Source organism: Propithecus coquereli, unplaced genomic scaffold (assembly GCF_000956105.1).
Source record: "Propithecus coquereli isolate 6110/MARCELLA unplaced genomic scaffold, Pcoq_1.0 Scaffold26, whole genome shotgun sequence".
Classification (NCBI taxonomy): domain Eukaryota; kingdom Metazoa; phylum Chordata; class Mammalia; order Primates; family Indriidae; genus Propithecus; species Propithecus coquereli.
Window position 1 is genome coordinate 1650629 of NW_012148174.1, and position 556 is coordinate 1651184.

Sequence of the window (556 nt, forward strand, 5' to 3'; positions counted from 1 at the left end):
TGAACATTTCAGTCTCTCAAACTCTGAGTCAATCTGTCAGCCGTGGGACGTGAGTTCCCATCTGCTCTGGAGTGAGCTGCTTGCATAGCGGACCGCGATGCCCCGATGACTGCGGGGGTCTTCGTGATTTTTCCTAGTCCTAGATGCCAGAAAACAAAGGCCAGCTCCTCGATGATTTGCATGGTGCGGAGGAGGAGGAGGCGGCGGCGGCAGCAGCGATCAGATCCCACGTGTTAAACTCTGCCTAGGAGGCTTGACCTGGATAATAAAGAAAACAGCGTAAGACAGAACGTGGCAGACTATTTGAACCCGGATTCAAATGCCTTGCCTGATACTAATTGTATCTTTCCTGTGTTTTAAGTGTGATCTTACAGAATTAAAGCCAGGAAGAAAAAGAAAAAAAAAAAAAATCAAGCTTTGAAGTCTTTACTGGTTCTTTGGGAAAACTGCTAGTCACTTCAAAACAAATATTAACGCAGATGCCAAAAGCTTTGTTTACAGATAAATCTTTTTTTTTTTTTTGAGACAGAGTCTCACTGTGTTGCCCGGGCTAGAG

The 556-nt window shown here is 45.0% G+C and overlaps 1 protein-coding gene across 5 annotated transcripts in view; it reads right to left on the minus strand.

Moving 5' to 3' along the window:
* RASGEF1B (RasGEF domain family, member 1B) overlaps positions 1 to 556 on the minus strand; it is a 170079-nt gene that overhangs the window by 6728 nt on the left and 162795 nt on the right. The window lies entirely within an intron of this gene.